The sequence below is a fragment of the Vidua macroura genome, chromosome 3 (genome assembly GCF_024509145.1).
Source record: "Vidua macroura isolate BioBank_ID:100142 chromosome 3, ASM2450914v1, whole genome shotgun sequence".
NCBI lineage: Eukaryota > Metazoa > Chordata > Aves > Passeriformes > Viduidae > Vidua > Vidua macroura.
In genome coordinates this window covers 88,010,919-88,032,368 of record NC_071573.1, presented here as the reverse complement: position 1 = coordinate 88,032,368, position 21,450 = coordinate 88,010,919, and the positions used below count along the sequence as shown (strand labels likewise).

The 21,450-nt window shown below is 35.9% G+C and overlaps 1 long non-coding RNA gene across 1 annotated transcript; it reads right to left on the bottom strand.

Moving 5' to 3' along the window:
• Window positions 1-2,615: 2,615 nt before the first annotated feature.
• LOC128805381 (uncharacterized) lies at window positions 2,616-17,913 on the bottom strand. The gene is made up of 4 exons (XR_008436408.1): window positions 17,836-17,913; window positions 4,034-4,120; window positions 3,176-3,268; window positions 2,616-2,676 (listed from the first exon to the last, which is right to left on the bottom strand). It is a non-coding gene; the product is annotated as an uncharacterized LOC128805381 (long non-coding RNA).
• Between the last annotated feature and the right edge of the window lie 3,537 nt (window positions 17,914-21,450).

Here is a 21,450-nt window from a genome sequence, read left to right as displayed (position 1 = left end):
ACCACAAGCATAAATTTTGTATCTGTGTATAGGGCCAATAAGAAGCAAGAAAATAAAGTAATTTGTGTCTAAATATCAATATATCTCTATATGTATTAATATATACTGTATATAGTTAAGAGAAAATCAGAATGTTAATCTCAGTCTGTGTTTCTTAAATCCTTAGGACAGTTTTACAAATACTGCTACAAACAAAAAAATTATTTATGTTTTATTAGAACCAATAGAGGAAAGCAGTAACAAGTATCTAAGAAATATGATAAATTGCAGGTTTTTGGGTTTTTTGTGTGTTTTTTTTTTGTTGTTTTGTTTTTTTTTTTTTTTTTTTTTTTTTTTTTTACAGATAGTGTAGATTAGCTGGTCAAGGCTCATGGTATTAAAGACTTCATGAGAAATACCACCTTGCTTGTGTGATGACATCTTCTCAGCAAATATTGCTTCAGTTTGGAAAATTCAAATGTTTGCTTCTTTCCTGCTAGAAAGATGGTATCTTTTATTCCTAGGCCAGTATTTGTAACTATGAACAAACTCAGAAAAGTTTCCTCTTGTTCAATATAAATTGAATTTATGTTGATTGTGGATGTACTTAAGTCCAAAGTTGGTCACAGTACAACCTGTAAGCATACTTGCTAGTAAAGCAAAATATAAACTTTGAAGAAATTGTAAAAGCATAGGAAAGCTAAACATTATCTCATTGTATTTATTGTCATAAGGACATATACATCATGGAATGAAATATTTTGCAGAACACTGAAATCTTTTTGACTACACATTTTTAAAATTCCAGAATATAATTAAGGTATTTCTTAATTCTTTCATTCTTTCTATGTATTGCAGGAAGAATCTTCCAAAATACTATTTTTGGGAATTACTTTTTGAATATAAGTCTTCAATTGCAGAAATATGCCTGGATACATTTTTTGTTTGCTTTAAGATCATAGAAAGCAAGATTAGATTACTCTTCTCATAAATCATTTGACAATTTGAATATGCTGCCTTTGCAAAAGATTATTCAAAGCTTTTGCTTGGATATATAAAATACCACATTATGAATAGTTTTAATCTGACCTGTTTCATGCATGGTTTTGGTAAGTCAATGGAAAATATAGAAGACACATTTGAAAGACTTTGCAGTCTTTGTATTGTAGTTTCCAAAATCTTTCAACATATTTAATCCATAAAATTAGTACTGCAATTCCAAGTTATTGAATAGAATAATCCATCCCCATTTAATTCATACTTAAAAAAACAAAACCCAGAAATGTCAGGTTTCATGCATCCGCTCAATACAAAATTCAAAATTTCATCTAGGGTGAGCCCTATCTTTTCCTTAAGGGAAAAATATTAGGTTCCACAAAGAAAACAAAATCTTCAGGAAAAGTTTTGTGTCAGTGAAAAATTACCCTGCAGTCAGTCTATGGCTATGAACATCAGTGTTCTTATTTTATAAAAATATTTTTAGCAGTCATGCTGTCTAATATAAAGGTAGCATATAGTCTAATAGTCTAATATAAATGTATCATAGTGATAGTGATTGTATAAAGTCAACTTTACATCAATTATTTCTAAGGAAATATTAATATATTAATTTTTATTTTTGAAAATTTTTCTCATTTGTTCATTGATTCAATTCGGCTTTAATTTTTTTTTTCTTACTTAGCAAGGCTGGACATTTTTTCATATTTTTCTTGCCTAAACAAAAGTGCAGATGGTGAGACCCAGAGAGAGATGTTATGCAAATGTTTTTCCACAGTTTATAACATGGAATAGTAGTTTATTTTCTAGTTGTTAAAAAAAAGATGTTATTGCTTAGGTTATTAACTCTAAAAACATGCATTATTTAAGTACTACAACAGCAGTTATGAGTTCTATGTGAGTATTTCTTATTTCATAAGAGCTGAAGCAAATTTAATGGCATAAATAAATGTGTGAATTACTGAAACAGTAGAGACACAAAAATCATGTGCAAATACAATTTATTTTAAATATGGAAAGTGGATTTGATCAGAAAGACAGCTGAAGAAGCGGACATTTCAGAAAAATGTTAAAGGCCACACATATTAGAGAGATGAATATTACATTTGATCATCGTTTTTTGAGTCACTTCACCAGAGCTCAGGTGATTGTAGATTTTAGAATCGTTAATTAAAAAAACCCATCAAATAGTTGCAAATAGACCAACCTCTGTCAAGCACAGTATCAGACAAGGAGTGGTGATTTATTTCTGAACCTGTTTTGGAGGTTTTGATTCTTACATCAAGAACATCAGCTGGAGAAAAGGCCTGCTTGGAGAAATGTGCTTAGAGAGACCAAAATTAATATTTTTCTGAAATGAATCTGAGTTTTTGTTTGGCGACATGTTTCCAATCTAGTACAGAAGAAATAAAATCTTGGCATATAATTTTGGAAAAAACAAAGCAACAAAAATAAAAATTTTGCTTTGGCCTACATTTCAGGAGGACTCAGACATGACCCATCAGGGCTGGCCTGATCTCTGCCTGCATGAGTTTACATTTAAACATTAAACATTTCTCACATCAGTTCAGACTCTGCCAGGCAAGAGCTCACACATGTATAATTATTCTAGAGACTAGGGACAGCTTTCATGGGATTACCTGTTACTCCCCAGTAATTTGTTGAATATGAAATCCATTACATTTTTTCTTAATTTCTTATCTGCAGAAACACATTTAACAATATTTATTCATTTACCTTGTGAAAGATTTGTGTAGATAATACACTGAAAACTTGCAAAATGGCCCAGATCAATTATAAACCAGAATCTGTTACAGAACCTAAGATAGCTAAATTTTTCTTGCATGGACAACATTAAACATGCAATTTTCATAGAAGACAGTTACAGAAGTTGGTAGCTAAAAATGAGGGAATAACCTTCTTCAACAGATGTTAGACTGTGAGATTTACCTAGGGAATGGATGAGCAGCATCAAACCTTGCTGCTTACTACTGTGTTGAAAGTAGTCACCCTCTTAATACAGGCATAGTCTGTTGGCCTTCTATTTGCTTTATAATGAAAATAAATTACACAAGTTCTTAATTTTATTTAAGAAAATAAATAAATGAAAAACCTTGAAAGCTTTTCCAAGGAGAATTTTTTTCTGACTTAGTAGGTTAATGATTGTCTTCTAAAACCATAATTGGATACTGCACATTACCTTGTAAGAGCAAGTATACCTTCACAAAGGACCCTTCTTGGGGTCAGTTAGTCTGTAAACACTCCTGAATTTAGAATGCTGAGTGACCTGAGGCTGAAAAGCAAAGCAAAGAAAAAAAAAAAGGATAAAAAAATTGTACTTTAAAAATAGCATTGGTAGCAAAAATACTGGGAAAATACTTCTATGGGAAAAAATATATTCAGAACACTTCAATTTAAATAAGACACTCTATAAAGCTTAATAAAAGTAAAATATAATAGTTCAAATATTTAAATAATGAGATTCTTGTAACTCAGTTTCTGAAGAGGAGGTAGGAATATAGAATATAAATTCCTTTTTATATATACATAAGATACAGAAGCATAGATATTAATATGACTCATGTAGGCAAATGTTTGGAGTACATTATCAAGGACAGTGGAAATGGAACACAATAATTTTTACTTAGATGATAATTTAAGAGAGAATTGATTGAAATCTATAACCATTACATATTTTTTATTAAAAAACACATTGTATGTTCAATGAAAAAAAAAAAAAACAAAACAAAAAAAACAAACCCAACTTTTAATGTTTAATTAACAAAAAATTTGTGGCATTGTAATTTGTAATGAGAGTTTAGATAGATAATCTTAACTTCCCAGGGCTCTGAAATGATCAGAATCCAAACCCAGCAAGCAGGTTTCAAGTAACTTTTCTCTTAGCAGCTACTTATTTTAAAATATGAAGGTAAAGCCTCAACATCAGTTCTTTTGCAAAGTCTCTATGACAATAGCAAATCCCTCTAAAGTCTGAAGTACTTCAAACAGGGCATTTTTTAAACTATTTCCAGCTCTTCAAATAATAAGCCTTTCCTACCTGAAAGGTCTCAGAAAGCTTTCATATAGTAAACTAGCCAGTTTTTCAGGGAGCCTCTGGAAGCAGAATGTGGTTAAAAAGGGTCATCTTCAAAATATGTAAAATACAGAATCAGTTTCAGATGCAAGAAATTATACCAAAAATCCCTTAACTTATTAAATCTGCTAGTAGAACTTCATCTCCTTTTCACAGTAATCTGCTCACCCACTCAGGAATAAGGAATATTTACATGTTAATGAGGTCGAAATTGTTTCTCCAAGGCATTCTCGATGATATTCTTTAAGAAGTGTGAATTTTCAGAAAAAAAAATTCTCAGCCAGTATAAGCATTGTCCCATATTTATACACCTGATAATTTTTTAAAATAAAACAGTATCTGGAAATGAATGTTGAAAATCCACACAGATGGCAAAAGAATAAGCCTAATATAATTGAAAAGCATAAATATAAATATAAGTTCTACTGTCAAGTTAAATGTCAGGGACTTGCACAATAAAGTCTTCAAGGGTATCTCAGTAAGAAAAAGTAAAATAAATTAGCCTTATATTCTTATTGCTGAAATTATCTAAATATGCCAGTAAGGGAGTGTGTCTGTGTGTATAGAAACCCCAATTATGACAGAAATTTTCCTGGTAAAGAAGGATTGAGAAAATGAGTTTAAAAGTACTTTAAATTCCATTTGCTAGTAAGAATTATGTATTCTTTATTATTATGTGCTCTTTTTATTCTTTTGTGAGGCAGTCTCTCAACAACAATATAAACAAAACAAGAAAAGACCAGGAACCTTAAACTCTGTTTGATAACAAGTATACTTAAGATGTTTTGCCTGTGGCAACTCAAGGTGGATAAACAGCATGAATTAGTTGAAGAGAGGAGAGGCTACTGTTTGAGAGGTGTGATCCCTGCTCAGGGCTATACAGCAGGTCAGGAGAGAGCCCTGCAGAGAAAAAAAAGATACCAAATTATTAGTTTGCATTGTTTCAAATCAGGCTAATTTAATTTCTTCTAGTATAACTCATAGCAGTGCATATAAGAGAAGGATTAGGACTTCTGTTCCAGGGCAGGAGGGCTGGAACTAGATGAACTGTAAGGTACCTTCCAACTTTGGCCAGGCTGTGATTTAACACACATTCCATCTCAGCTATATGGAATCTCCTTTTAACTTTACCTATACATAACTCTTTTGGCTGATAGGTAAACAGGCTTATATTGGTGTCATATGTGGGAATGAATCTTGCAAAATTTGAGTACATAAATGGTATTATTGAACTTTTTCATAGACACTGATATAATTAAGATCCTCATATGCTGGCTTTCAAAGGATTTCTTTATACAAACTGATCATATCTGTAGAATATGAAAATATAAATTTCCTTTTAAAGAAAAAAGAAAGTTTAAAACATGGAAACAACTGTTGGGTTGTGTTCCTTCTGTCACACTAACATGGTATAGTATTCTGTGTACCACTTGCACTGTGCCCTTTTTAAACCTGGGTGGACTTTCTGAATGATCCTAACTTGTGGAGTGGGATATATGGGTATAACCAGAAGAAAGATTGTGGCTATTTCCCCCCAGAGAAATGAGAGAAGAAATTAATTAAAGTGATATTTCTGTTTCCCTTTTGTGCATAGTTTCAGACTTTGGAACAAATCTTCTCTTTCTGTTGACAATAATTAACAACATTAACAAGGATCCCTGGAGAGGGCTTTCCAAATTGAAAAGACCACATTTATGTGAAAAGAAGGTTAGTTTCAGGTTTTTGGTGTTCATTGGTTTGGGGCTTTTTACGAAAGCATACATGCGTGGAATTCACCTGGAGAGTCACTCTCTGTATGTGAAATACAGTACCATATTATTCTTTTCTTTTTCTCTCAGTGCCGTATTATACTTTTAAAATGAATACAACTATTGTTTGTGTTAATTTTGTGACAAAATCAAATATACTATGTAGCATGGAGTATCTTAAGATAATGATAAATTACGCATGCTGAAAGGTAGAAGGGGGGTAATATGAGGGACAGGTTCTTTGTATGGACCAAATTAATTGATTTCCCAAGCATATTTAAAATACAGATCTATGTGACAGGGTCTCCCTGGAATGATACTGCCTTGGTTCCTAATCAATAGAGACTGTTCCTATCTGATTGATTTACTAATCTCATTTATGTGAAATTGGTTTTAATTTGCTGAGGATTTAATTGCATTTATTGTATGATTAATTGTGGCAGGGTGCTTGGAGCTCTGGACAGGCTTTTGTAATAATTTATATCTGATTTAAAGAAAAAAATTAATAATATTTTAGGAACTCAAAACATTTCTTGCAGCCTGGGGAAAAAATTACATCTCTACTCTAGGAAGGCTCCTCCATACAAGAGACATGATGGTCCTAGAGCAGATCTGTTGGAAGGCAACAAAGACGATTAGGGGACTGGAACAAATGTCTCATGAGAAGGGGTTGAGAGATTTGGGCCTGTTCAATCTTGACAAAAAACAACTGAGAGAAGATCTCATCACTGCCCATGATAAGTATCTGAAGGGAGGGTGTCAAGAGGATGTTTCCAGACTCTTCTTGGTGGTGCCAAGCAAAAGGACAAGAGAAAAAGGGCAGAAACTGATGCACAGAAGTTCCACCTGAATATGAGGAAGAACTTCTTTGCTTTGCACTCACTGAGCACTGGAACGGATTGTCCAGGGAGGTTATGGAGTTTCCCTCACTGGAGCTATTCAGAAACAATCTGGACACAATCCTGTGTCACGTGCTCCAGGATGCCCCTGCTTAAGCAGAGAGGCTGTAACAGATGACCCACTGAGGTCTACTGTGGTCTCTTCCACCCTCACCCATTCTGTAAAACACATTGCTACAGAATAATTTTTTTTTTTTTTAATGCAAAGGTGGTAGCTAAGTTTGTGTTGAAATATTTGCTGTAAAAAAAACTATTGCTACTTAGCAATTGTTGAATTAGCATAATGTTTTCAGGAGCCTTATGCTTTCTTAGCTGTCCTTTTACATATTTATTATTCCCCCAGTACTTTAAATTGTCTTTAAGTTCAGTAACTCTACCAAACCAAACATGAATTCACAAATATGCATATGGCATCAGAACTGGCTGGGATGTGGCTAACACTGCTCATAGCAGTCCATATAATGCTGTGCCTTGTATTTGTAGCTGAGTTGATAACACGCTGGCATTTTAGCAATTGCTGAATAGTACTTGTGCAGCATTTAGGCTGTCACACACACCTCTACACACATACACACACACTCACAGGCAAGTAGGTGGTGGAGTAAAAGTCTGGGAGAGAACATAACTGGGATAGTTGAGTCAAACTGACTGAAAGGATATCCCATACCATATGTTAACATTCTCAGTGATAAAAGCTAAGGGAGACAGGTGAGAGGAGGTTACAGAACATTTTGTTACTAAGGTTGAGGTCTTCTGAAGAAACTACTACATGTACTGAGTACCTACTTATCAGAAAATGTCTGGATGTCTCCTTCTGATGGGAAGTAGATAATATTTTTTTTGCCTTTGTTTCTGTGGCAGCTTATGTTTTCTTACAGTAAACTGTATTTATCTTGACCCATGAGTTTTTCATCTTATTTTCCCACTTTCTTTGGCTGAGGGCAGGGAGTGAGCGAGTGGCTTTGTGGGCATGTGGCAGCCAAGGTTAATCCAACATGTTGGTCAAAAAAATCCCAAACTAATATCCACCTTTACTTCCTACATGAAATTCACAGATTTAGGATGACCCATGATATCAAAAACAGTGCCCTTTGAGGATCAGGGGGCACAGACCGTCCACCTACATTGTTCTGTTCACTGAACACATAACCCTTTAAAGCATCAGAAGCAGCCATTTATGGAATTGGAAATCCACAGAAAACTGTTCAAGATATGAAAATTAAAAATGAGACAAAAATCCCTGACATTTCCATTGTCTTGTGTCCTGGTTTAATCCAGCAGGCAGCTAAACACCACACAACCATGCCCTCATTCTTCCGCCCTGCTGTGGGATGGGGCGAAAATTGGAAGGAACAAAAAGAAAAACTCACAGTTTAAAATAAAGATGGCTTCACAGGACAGAAAATGAAGGGAAGAAATAATTATGAGTATACAAAACAAATTATGTACAATGCAATTGCATACCACTCACCAGTTGATGCCCAGCCCGTTCCCAGGCAGTGGCTCAGCAGGCCCTGGGTCAGCTTTTGCCCTAGTTTATACACTGAGCATGATATCATATGATTTGGAACATCCTTTTGGCCAGTTTGGGTCTGCTGCCCTGCCTGTCTCTCCTACCGACTTCTTGTGTACCCCCAGCCTCCTCAGTGGTGGTGTGGTGTGAAAAGCTGAACTGTCTTTGACTTAGTCCAAGTCCTACTCAGCAACAGCTGAAACATCACTGTGATACCAACATCATTCTCATCCTAAATGTAAAACACAGCAGTTTCCTGTACCAATTACAGGAAGAGAATTAACTCAATCCCAGCTGAAAATATGACATCTGGTCATATCACAGTTGAAATGTCTTCAGTAAAGCCAAATTTGTCAATATGTTTCTCACCTCCATTCTTTATCTGTGAACCCGTTCTGACAGCCAGATGAGACTGATTGTGTAATCTCTTTCCCACCTGTACCAAATGAACTAACACAACTTTTCAATTATTTAATTATTTTCAGTCCAGTTAAATCACACTTTTATTGAATATCATGTTTGCATCAACACATAGAAAACACAGTTTAAATATTTTTTTATTATCCCTTTACAAAAGTAAATAGTACATACTTAACTTCAGCACAAAAATATACAGAAAACCCTACATGCCGTCATAGAAATTCTGACAAGGAATACAATATTACAATTGTCATGCCATGTAAAGTCTCTGTACTGTTTGATTTTAGGTCTGAGGCACCTACAGTTTAATCCCTTGAATGCTAGAGACAGAATGTACTCAGTGCAATAAACATATCTCAAAATTTCTTGTTATGCACACTCATTCACTCAATTATTCTTCTTGTTAACTCTCCATAACTTTTGACTCGTTTAATTTTTTTTTCATTTTTAGTGAAAAATATGATGTGACACAATGTAAGGCTACAATTTTGTCCAGTCTTCCTTTTGTTGGTAAGAGTTGTTTGATATGTTCTTCCTACAAATCTCTTTGATATGGGTTCCAGATCACAATTGCCACTGAAATAATTTTTCCAGTGTTCTATCCTGGTGTTATAATATGTATGGACATCGCATGTAGAGTTAAAATAAGAGGGTAACAAAGACACTTCACTTTGCTGACATTTCTCTCCTAAACCCCTTTAAAACAATCTAGTCTGCAAAAGCTGAAAAAAACAACTGCAACAAAAAGAATCGCACAAAAATATCAAAACCACAGGACTAAATGACTGTCTACAGAAATAATGAAGAAATTAACACAACAGTAAGTAAAGAATTCAGTGTTTTTCTTCAAATACACACTATCTTCCATGTATCTAATTTTAAAATCTGGTTTATTACAACTTTCTTTGTTCTGGTAACTTTCTACATTGTGGGTTTTTTCTTTAGCCAGATTTTATCTTAAAATCTTACTGTATTTTAAAATTATCCTGTTGCACAGCATTATCATAAGTCTTTAAAAGGGTATTAGTTCATGCTTAGGCTTTTCCCTAGTCTCTAACATCCATATTGTTCAAATTTAGGTGGATTCTTATGCATAGTGGCCCAATGACACCTTTTCTATGGGTTCATCTCATGAGTGACCTTGTGAATAATTTCTCATCTTGATCATCTAAAACATTGTTTCCTCTTACCCTCATGAAATGCAACCATGCCTTTCTGATAGCCAGCCAAAAACCTAATACAAAGCTTTTTTCCTAGTTTGTCACTTTAATTTTATATCCCTTCTTCTACACTGTTCTATTGGCAGAGAAATAGGAATCGCCCCAGTCAAGGATCTTACTGATTATATCAGCTCCCAATTACTATCCAATATCAAGAGGATGATTCTTGTCTATGACTAGCAGTTTAGTCTAGCTTCATGAATTTAGGGGGTAAAAAAAAGAGGAACAATGATAATTATTATGAGAGAGAAGCTACAAGAGTTCCAAAAGGAGGTGGGAAATTACTCTAACCTACTTTGCTGATGTTTTAACAAATTATTCCCATAAGCACCTGCCAACATATCACACAGACTAACTCAGTAATGGGTTTGACTTTCCTTCTGACTAATTCAGTTTTCATGAAATGGGAATTTAGTCATAAGAAATATGCAAGCTCTTTGCTAAGTAAAAATAGTTTAATCTTCACCTACTTTTAAATCAACTGTGGCAGTACATGACCTATAAGATACCGTTTGCTGAAAAATGCTTCATTTTTCTAAATATACTCTGTGAAATGGAAACCCTTTCTACTGCCATCTTAGAGAAAAAAAAACAATTCCTGAAGGGATTGCTCCAGTTCTTTTTCCTATCCATTATATCTTTTTTTATTAATATTATACATTTAATTACTTATTAAATAAATTATTTTTCTTTTTTTTCCCTTTACAAAGCTAATAGACTGGCATAAAGTACTAATGCCCTTAATCCATACAGGCAAAGTGCTAGTTATTGACCATGATAATGAACTAGAAAATACTCAGGTGCTGAAAGTATTTTCCCCTTGAGATTTAAACTGTCAAAAAACTATATCATCTGTGTACCAAAAGGAAAAAAACAAGTGAAAAAACACACCACCCAGACTTACATCCCCCAAACTAGCCTGAAATCTTCAGAAAACCCTGCACCAAATCTACTAAAAACACAGAATATAGGCTTTTATATATAGATAATTTTTCCTGGTGACTGTACAAATAAGGTAATTTTAACAGAAGCAATTCTTCAACAAAGAGCTACACTTAGTTTAGGGGAAATTGTGACGGTATTTAAATACTGAGAGGCAATGGAGGAAGAAAACATTCTTACTGATTTTGCTTAAACAGAAATGAAAAACTCTCTGCATTTTTTCTTTATTTTGCAAATCATATAATCCTAGAACCACAGAATATCTCAAACTGTAAGGGATCCATGAGGATCATCAAGTCAACTGCCTGTTCCTTGCAGGACACCTAAAACTAAAGTGTATGGTTAAGACTGTTGTCCAAAGACTTCATGAACTCTGACAGGCTTATTGCCATAGCCACATTCCTGGGGAGCCTGTTCCACTGACTGACCACCATCTGTCTCAGTGAAGAGCCTTTTCTTAATGCCTGAACGTGGATAGAGTAGCTGATACCCTACTTGTGCCAATCTGTATAAAATATTCTTAGGTATTTTTCTTTTTTTAACTGGATATTAACTAATGAATATAGGTTTTATAGCACACAGAATGCTTTTCAAACTTCTCTATTTAATTTTTAAAGGTTATCACTCCAGTGGTTATTCCACATCTCATAACTGACAAGTAAGCATCTGACCGCTTTGCAGGAGAAAAATGTAATTTTCATAACTTCTGGAAAAATACTCTTTTTATTTCAGAAATGGTTGTTTTATGAGTTACATGTGAATTATTATAAATAATTATGGATTTTAATGCTTTGCTGTAACTGGAACACATTTTTCTTAAAATTGAAAAATCCTTTGGAAAAAAAATACAAATTTCTAGTGATGACATGTGATAATAAAGGAGGCATAAAGGGGTGTGTGATGGAATTGTCTTTTCCTCAATATTTAAAATCCTCATAACAATTCAATGTACTATATTTATTAATGGAATAATTATAAAATGAAAATTGCATATTTACGTTAAAGTGAATTCAGAAATTTTCACCAACCTCAACTTTCAGATAATACTTTCAGATACTCTTTGAGTATCAAGAGTTAAAAGTTCATAATTTGTTATACTAATTATTTTTAATAATTATATTCCTGCTACAGTACTAGAAAGGTATCCAGAGGGAGCTTTTATAACAAAAAAAGAAAATGAGCATAATCCTGTACTGGAAAGTGCTGTTCCACATTTATAATCGCTCTCTGAAAATAACTGTGAATCACTACATTGTTTCTATGTGTGCAAAGTGGTATTTGAAGGTATCTGAAGTGCCATGATTTTTAATTCAGCTCTTCCATACTACCTCAATAGTTTCCATACTCTTAGCTATTAAAAGGGGACAATCGGGTTGTTTTTTTTTTTTTTTTTTTATGTAGTAAGCAGTCATTAGCCCATTAGTGCTTTCTTGTGCTGTAAAAAAATATGCTTTGTATTACATCTTGGGTATGTTGTAACACTGAGACTAAACTGTTTTTTAAGGAAGTGTCATAAACTTTGGCATAAGCATTAGGTTCACTGACAGCATGTGTACACCATAGAGCTCTAAGGTCCAGGGAGGTAACTGGAATTTTAAACTTCTGCTTTTCATTTGCTAAGTCATCAAAAATTTTTTGAAATATCAGATTCTTCTGACTCCTAATGAGTAAGTCACTATATTTTATCAGAGTGAAGAGTTGTCATGGTTGAATACCAGCCAGCAGCCAAACCTCACAAGGCCCCACAAGGCCTCACTAGACCAGATTGCTCCAAGCCCCATCCAACCTGGCCTTGAACACTTCTAGAAATGGGGCATCCCCAGCCTCCCTGGGCAACCTGTTCCAGCGTCTCATCACCCTTAAAACAAAAAATTTCTTCCTAATATCTAACCCACATCTAACCTAAATCTGCCCTCTTGCAGTTTTAAGTCACTCCCCTTGTCTTGTCACTAAATGACCTTGTAAAAAGTCCCTCTCCATCTTACTTGCAGGCTCCCTTCAGGTAGTGGAAGGCTGTAACTGGGTCACCCCAAAGCCTTCTCTTTTTCAGGCTGTATAGTCCCAATTCTTTTAACTATTTCTCATATGAGAGGTACTCCGTCTCCCAAAGAGGGACCCAGAACAAAGAAATCCCTGGACTTTTATACCCTTCTGGTCTATGCACACGTTCTTTACACAACTTGAATGCACCCTGCACACACCTCTTGGTCTGATGGTGACTTTTTATCTGGGATCTTCTAACACGCTGTTGGATTCTTTCTCTATGTCCAGGCAGGCAGTTCATTAGCTGTTCTCTTCTTCTGAACTTATAGCTTCTAATGATGACTGTGACCTCTTTATCTTCTGGCTTGTACTTCTTGTCCACTAACATAGTTGGCAGCACATGGAAAACTGGAAAGTCCTTGGTGTTGAATAGACACTATGTAGCAACAGCTGGAACATCAGTGTGCTATCAGCCTTACTCTCACACTAAATTTTAAATGTGGCACTGAACTAGTGGCCAGGAAAGTTACTAAGAAAATGAACTGTATTCTATCCAAAAGCAACTCTAGGTAAAAGTTCACAGCTTCCAGCCTAAGGCCTCAACAAATCTAGTTATTGATGCCAAGCAAGTAAAGTGAAGCTCACAGTATATTAAGCCACAATATTATAACTCTAAGTCACTTATTTGTATTAAAAAAAAAAAAATTAATCCAAATATCTAATATCACTCAACACTTGCCAAACTCTCAGTGTCTCACACTACTACTCCATAAAGATATTCATTATACCATAAACTTCATTATTGTCATCACTGCCATTTCATCTTTTGCTTTACAGGTGTGAAACCTCCTTTGTCTTTTGTTGTTTAATCAATTGCTATAGTCAGAATGGGTTATGTATCTTAAAATATGAGTTGTAGCTTAAATATAGGATTGTAATACATATATGAAGATAGTTCAGTATATGTGAATATCTAGAATACACTGTGTGATTATTTCAGGTAATTTCTACATTGTGGAGTAAAAAGTGAGTTCCTTTACATAAGGAGGAAAGCATTACATTTTTCTCAAAAGTGAACTATGTATAACAGAAGGAATCACGAAGGATTAATGTTTTGCAGAAATAAACAAAAGGTGAAAAGAGGAATTAAAGACAGTAATAACAAAAATGACAGAAGGAAAAATACAGAAGCAGCTTGTTGCAAACCTGGCCCATCTTGTCAAATTCAAAATTTAATCAATTAATGTGGGTTAAAAACACTGTGTAAGAGATAAAAAAACCACAAGATTCTACAAGATGAAGGGACATTGCTATAATCACATGAGATGACAAAAGAAACGTCTAGCCAATGTTGTGCACAAATTGCATTATGCAAAATCATTATCAGAACCTGAGACATAAGCAACAGAATTGTATCAACATTAAGCATTATCAATATCTATAACCAAAGAGCTTCCTGATGCTGCAGAAATTATAAAACTTAAATTTTCAATTCTAAAAAAGGCCTGCTTCCCTAGGTGCAGCAGAATCTGTTCACATCGACTACTTTATTGCATTTTCTGCATTTGCTTCTGCTTTCTTTGACTTGATTGATCTCAGCTCTGTTATGCTGAGATTTACATTAGCAGAGGAGTTGGACCTGAACATTTTACAGCTGGCATACAGCCAGGAGAGGTGGATACCGTAAGATGTAGAAATATGTTTTGTTTTCAGTAAATAGCAAAACTGTCACTGTCTGCAACAGTGATCTGGGGCTTTGGTCACAGATAAGTTTGCCTTATCAACATTATTTCTGTGAATAAAAATCACTAGAATGTAGCATAACAATACCTATTAACAATCAGTGATACATTACAATGAATGGTTAAAGAATGGGCCTTTTTTTCTCTTCTTTCTCATACTGCATTCCAAATCAAAAATAAGTGTCTTTGAATTTCATAGTTTGTTGGTAAAATGATCTAATTTTTTAACAATTGCTTTTCTATCTGTTCTGGAAGTTTCCCTTAGAAACCACAAAGTAAATGTCTGCTGCTCAATTAAGAAATCTACACTTGTATTCTGCAGGCATCAGTTTTGTTTTACTCTCAAATTCCTAATGGAGTTTAAAATTAAAATTAATGTTTCTGTTTACTTTCCAGTATATTCAAAATCCAAATCAATGATGTCAACACATCTCAGTAATAGTGTTTCTCTATTAATGTCTGATATAGGCAATAAAGGAAGCATGGGGCACTGTTCAGTAGGCCAATCACTGGAGGATATTCTTTATGCTGTCAGCTGTGAACCAACTGAGCTGTAATAAATAGTACAATTAGTGGAAATAAAATAGCATGCTGACAAGACTGAAATGATATTGAGCAGGACACTTTGCAAATGCATAATCTTTTACCCAAGATGATTAGAATACAAATAGAAAGGGGAAAACAACAGCCTACCCAGAAATTAAAGACATTCCCATTCTCTCAATACCATTTGACTTTACATCTTCTAAAGCTCTTTATCTCACTAAAAATGCAGGGTTCTACTGCCGCCGTGCCTACCCTGAAGCTCCCTGGCTTCGCCTGCCTGGCCGAGGCACGGTCAGCAGCAGGGGACACTCCCCTGTTTCTCGAGGAGAGTCAGGGAGCGGCTAAGACAGAGCGCTGCGCTGTCTGCCTGGTATGGAGGAGAGGTGGCGTCCGAGGAGGGAATGAGGGAGTCGACTCAAGGCTGGGGAAAAAGTCTCCGGTTTAATGCAAGCTCCGGGGAGCTCTGAATGCCATTGTCCCAGCAGCCAAAAGTGCCCTTGAGGCTCTCACAATTGTCTTAATTACCATGGCGGTGACAAGGGGGAGGGGATGCCCACCACCCAATGGGGGAATCTGAGGGAGTGGAAGGCAAAAGGACAGACAGACACACAAACCAATGGGGGAAGTTTAAGGGAGGGACTCCTGGCCCTCTTCCACTCACTCGATGTCCAAGGTGGAAGATTCTGGGAGAGTGGGATTCGGAGCTGAGTGATGGACAGGGTACCACGGAGGGGACAGGGGAGTGACTAAGCATTTTCAGGGAGATTGGTGCTGGGGGAAGGGCAGGAAAGCTCAGGGTGTAACCATTGGGAGACAATGGGGGGTGAAGGGGCAAACCATTACAGGACTGTTACAAAGAGATAAAAACACAATACAACATTCTACCTTCCTTGTATTTTCCTGAATGCCAGCTTTTGATACATTGCAGCATTCACAAATGTTGATCAGTTATCATTTAAATATTTTCTTTAGATAATCTTTCACATGTACTTCTCCTCCTGAACCTGCCATTCCATCATTTAAACTTGATAGCACTATTTATAGACCATTATGTCACCTCCATTGACATTCTTATGCAGCAGCTGTTTTACAGGAGTCTCTTTTGTTCTCACGGTCCTTTCTGTTACTAGCACAGCTGTCTTAGCTGTACATTGCCTTTGTTGATTTCAGTTTAGTGAATCTGTTTAAATCAGTTGATAATCTGGATCTAAACCTTTGTGATCAACATAAGACAAATATTTTCCAGGGAAAAAGCATAAGCCTTCCTTTTAAAATACAATTTAAAATATAATTTATCAATGAATTTCATTTGGAAAAGAGAAAAAAATCTTCTCCCTCTTTTCTTTCATGCAGCAAATTTAAATTATGGATTCCTAGAGAATTTGACTATGTAGTGTTATATGTACATAAGAAACATTGTAAGTTAGATTTTACTTCCTTCTGTGAGTTAAGCATTTACCTTCTCACCATCTGTAAGTACTGTGACTGTACCTGGAGCTTCAAATACATTCCTCTATTAGTTTTAGGACTTGTATGTTTTTTTCCCATTTATCTTTAGTTTAGAGACCTTTTCATTTACTGATACAAGTCTCCTACAAATTCTGCATGAATTTATACTGTACATCAGATTCAGTTTGTGGTATCACTTCCTGAGACGTATGAATATTGTGCAACATTCTGAGGACAGTAACAGAATTTACAAGGTCAGAATAGTATTCAGCCATCATGATGATTAAGGAAAACAACCCCCATCAATGTACTCTTTGAAAGTAGTTAAGAGCCAAACAGAGAATTGAATTAATGCAGCATGCTCTTGACCAATATGCCTGCTGGCCATAAAGCCTTAAATACTGCCACCAGTACATTCATTTTCAACCCTGTCAGGAAAGTCTTACAAAAATTTTCTTAAACTTTACTTCAGTGGATTGCAAACCAAAATCCAAAACCAATGTAAAACATAGTAGACGACTATTTGTCTTTTAATGCTGAAACATATTGATATTATAATTAAACAATATTGTAAGCTCACTTAAAGTACAGAACAGCACAAAAAATTAATTACTTCTCTACAATAAGTAATTGATGAAAATTTACATTTTATAGTAAGAAATATTTACAAAAGCATATATAATGTTTAAAATATATTCAACCTATATTAAACTAGTATTAAACTGATACCTACTAGGATCAGATATTTATTCTGAAAGAACATACCGCAGCACAATACAAAATAAATCACTGACCCTTTTATCAAGGTATTCAATATAACTGGGTTCTCAGCATAACTCATATTTGTCGGACCACAGCTGACAGAAGAAAATACCATAGATCTCGAATCTCAGAAAAGAAAGTTATGACATGAATGTTAATAGGAAAATACATGCAACACTACTGATACTTAGTGAAATTTTATAACCCCATCCATTAAATATTTCCATTTTCCATTTTCAAAATAGACCTCTCCTAATTTCAGTCAGAATTGAAACACATTAGAGAAGGAGGAAATCAAGATTAAGTTGATACTGTGAGTTCTTCCTGCAGGTCCAGTCTCCATCTGTAGCAGTAGAGAACAAAGTGACATGGAGCCCCTTATGCATCAAAAGGAAATCCCTTTATTGTAGAAATTGGCCCGTTTTTATACCTTTAATTTTAACCTGACATAACTGAAACCAAACCCAGATGTAACAGAACTTAACAGAAAGAAGGCACTCATTGGCTGGCTCAGCTTCCATACTGCTGTCCCCTTGTCCTACCATCCAATCAGTTTCCTGCTCATATGCTGGCCATGCGTTCCTCCAGCCAAGCACAATCTCCCTTCCAGCTGACTCTCTCCTCACTCATAACTGCCTCCCTCATCTCTCAACCAACTTCCAACCGTCCAGCCTGCAGCTGTGCCTTTCCCATGGGCCTTCTGGTGAGCATAAGCCTTAACCACTCTAAAAACTATTACCCCATATCCTACATCCATCCACATACTTTTATCATCAAGGTCACTTGTTAGATAACAATTCTAAAATTAGTTTGATAACAATTATTAAATCTGGTCTTGTTTCACTTGATTATTGCACAGAATAAGTTCAAGTGCTTTCAATAAACAGAACTATTCCCTTGATTAATGTACAGTGCCTGTGATTTGTGACATGCTTTACTTGATAGCCGTGTAAGCAGAATTAAACGTAACAGTTCTGATTATTGCACAAAGGAATCTTTTTTCTTTTTTCTGATTTTTTAAACTATTTTCTATTACCTTTACATTTGGATTAAATCTATTTCATGTGATCACAAATAAATTGTTCTTATTAGAAGAATGCTGCATCTTATCAAAACAGGAATGTAACAAAAGAAATAATTCCACCTATGTCTTTGTCACCCAGAGATAAACCAATACATTGATTAGCTGGGAGACTAGCAGTCAGCTACCAGCAGTCAGCAGTGATTAGTTGCATAATTATGACTTCAGTGGTCCAGATTACTTTGCTTACTGTACAAAAACCATTTCTTCATGAAGAAGAGTGTATCTTTCAATACCCTTTTTAGATTGTATGTATGAATTCAGTAACCCTGAGCTCTGCTCATTCCTTTCGGCAATAACATGTACCACTCATGTCACAGAAGCTGGGAGCTCAGCACCTTTCTTCATTTTATTTAGATCAAACTAAATCAATCTCTGTCTTATGACCAAAAAGAAGAATGCAGCAGAAGGATTTGTATTTTATAAATTATTAAAATCTTGGCCAACTTTGTGGATCAATGATTGACAAGACTTAGTTGGATAACACACTTGCAGTCTTACAGAGACAAGCTGTGGCTTTTGTTCTTCCTCGCTCTGGTCTTGGGCAGCTGGGGCACCCGGCTAGGCGCTGCCTTTTGGTGAGACCAAAGCTGCCGCGTGCACGGAGGCTCTAGGCCGAAGCGGTCCGGCGTGGGTACACAGCTTCTGTAGCCTTACGCTGAGAGGAAACAAAGGGATGAGAGAAGGCACACCTTGCCTGCGTGGCTGAGAACATTTATTTCCCGCATGGCCACTGCGATGGCTGGAGCGGCTGTTCCCAGGCGCGGCGTGAGGACAAAATGGTGAACAGACAATGAAAGCATTGGGTTAAATAGGGGGCGGGCAGACAGGGGTGGAAATCCCCCTTGCCCAATGGGGACAGACAACAGGGGAGTGACGTGGACCACAGCAACCTGTGGGAACATAACAGAGGTGGATACAGCATTCTGGGACAAATAGGATTGCAAAGGTGGGGTGATTGAAACAGAACTTTCAGGAAGAATTCGGGAGAGGCTACAAGATTGACATGTAAGAGCTCCTATGGTAGACAACTTGGAGCAAAGCATTGTGAGGAGAAAATGGGGGTACAGAGAACCGACTAACATTTATTAAAATCCCTAATTGAACCAACCCGGCATAAAACAACAACAAGCCAGGCCCTCATCTGATAACAGAAGCCAAAAGGGAAACACCAGAGAAATATCCCAAAAGAGTTAAGGGGTGCTCGTCTAGGAAGGTGACACAGCCAAGAGTCCAGCTTAGGTGCCTTTATACCAATTCATGCAGCATTGGCAGAAACAGAAAGAATTGGAAGCTACCAGCATGCTACTAGAAACCTATGACCTTGTTGCCATTACTGAAACTTTGATGGAACGAATTCCATGCCTTGAGTTTGACTATTGAAGGCTACAGGCTATTTAGAAGAGGCAGAGGATAAAGGAGAGGTGGAGGAGTTACCCTCTGCATTAAAAGGTGGATTGAGTGTGAAGAGTTGTCTCTGAAGAGCAGCCATGAGAAGGTCAAAAGCATGTGGGTAAGAATCAGAGACCGAGGCAACTAAAAGAAAACTTTGTGGTCAGTGTCTACTACTGGCCCTTGATCAATGGGATCCTACTGACGAAGCCTTCTTGCTGCAGCTACAGGAGGCATCATGCTCACATGGCTCTTGTCCTCCCAGGGGGCTTCAACCATCCTGATGTCTGCTGGGAAAGTTGCACAACGAGCTGTAGGCAATCCAGGAGACTCCTGGAAAACATGGAAGATAATTTCTTGACCCATTCCCTGTCAGAGGGAATGTGATACAGGATCTTATGGTCACCAGTGTAAGAGAGCCAGCTGGGGACACCAAGATTGGAGGCAGCCTGGGCTGCAGTGATCATGCCTTGGTGGGGTTTGCAGTTCTGAGTGGGCCTACAAGAAAGAAGAGAGATTATTTACAAGAGCAGTTAGTGATAGAACAAAGGGAAATGGCTTCAGACTTTAAAAGACTATGTTTAGATTATATATTCTCTATTGTAGAAGTGATGAGGCAGTGGAATAGGTTAACCAGAGAAGCTGTGGATGGCCCGCCCATCTCTGGAAATGTTCAAGACAAGCTTTGATGGGGCTCTGAGCAACCTGATCTAGTGAAGAGTGTGCTTGCCCATGGATTAAGGGTCAGAACTAGATGATATTTAAGGTCCCTTCCAATCTTAACTATTCTATGGTTCTATGTTAATGCCAGAAGATCAGATCCATTTAGGCTTACATATTTATTTTTATCTTCCAACTCTTGTTGTTAAGGCAGTAATTCTAAGAAACAGCCTTGAAAAAAACATCTTGTCTTGTACACACAGTGCTGTTGATTTACAGTTGCAATAAGTTTGGATCTTAAAAAGCCCAGGAAGTTTATGCTATTAGCACTAAGTTTTCAGGAGAGATAACACTTGTTTTTAAATGCTAATGAGTGATTTTAAAATCTCAATATAATAAAATACAAATAGTAAGTTAAGCTATTAATTAAAATCTTTATTGAGGGAAGACTGAAAACCCACTTCCCATATATGCATGCTTGACAGAGATTTGGGTCTGAGCCAGTGGAAATCTGTTCTAATAGTTATGAAGGAGATAAAGTTGTCTATAAGGACTTTTCTTTTTTGTTTGTATGAAATAACAGGGCAGTAATCTCCACTGAATATCAGAAAGATAAATTGGTCTTATCATTAAAAAAAAAAAAACAAAAAACTCTGGATGTTTAGGGAAATTAATCATATTAATCATGTGAATTCTAGATGGCTTTAAATTACTGTTTGTATATCAATTTAATTCTGCAACTGTAATTCTACTTTTCACATATCTTTATGCTTGATATTTCAGAATGATGGCTGTTACAAGATTTTTAGAACATCCTCTATTGCAATCTAGAAAATTACTCATTTTGCACTTGAGAATTGTTGCATAAATGCAGGATAAGGACAAGTAGCAGTTTCATAGAAATTAATATGAGGAAATAATTAAGGTACACTTAAGTCAAACTTTTATTTACCCCCATAGAAAGACAATCAACTTATTGACAGATAATTTTGAAAAAAATAAAAAATGTCTAAAAGGTATGGAA